This window comes from Penaeus monodon, chromosome 15 (genome assembly GCF_015228065.2).
Source record: "Penaeus monodon isolate SGIC_2016 chromosome 15, NSTDA_Pmon_1, whole genome shotgun sequence".
Taxonomy (NCBI): Eukaryota; Metazoa; Arthropoda; class Malacostraca; order Decapoda; family Penaeidae; genus Penaeus; species Penaeus monodon.
The window spans coordinates 27,905,915-27,906,597 of NC_051400.1; positions in this window are offsets into that span (position 1 = coordinate 27,905,915).

The following is a 683-nucleotide window of genomic DNA, read 5'->3' on the forward strand; positions in this document are numbered from 1 at the left end:
TCTGGCTTGTATATTAGCTTCATCCTTCCCAATATCAAGATTTTTTTTTCACCGAATCAAAAGATTTTTTATTCTTAACGAATGGTCATGAAAAGGTATATCTGATTCTAGCTTGAATCTATGGGTATCAGCCATGTAATCCGCTTTAAATTTTGTCATCTTTATAAATAGAATTGTTGGACATTGTTACTATACGTTTTATGACTTATATATTATTGGTTAAGCTTATCATTTACAGTTCCCTTTTCTAAGCATGTCATATCACAGCGTTCGTAGTGCAGAATTTTTTTTTGTCATACACATAGAATAAGCACAAATGAAAATAATGCATCCAGTTAATTTTGATAGAACTCTCTAAAAGTTGATAGAATGTGAAACCCCGTGTCATTTTCAGAGCAGAATAAAGAGATGATAATTAAATTCTCAGATATTATTCAGTTTGTTTATTGTCGAATTGCACAAGGGCCAACGAGTTCTGGTATACAAAATATGAAATACTGAATGCAGAGCTGTAACATGAACACAAAGATAACACAAAACACAGGAACATAAAACTCTTTACAGATGTCTATTGAAGCTTATTTAATATCTTCCGTTTTATCATAACAATTGTTATTAATCCGTAAAAGTCTATGTTATCAGTACGAACAAGTTCAACACCATCATTTTTCTTCTCCGTTGCC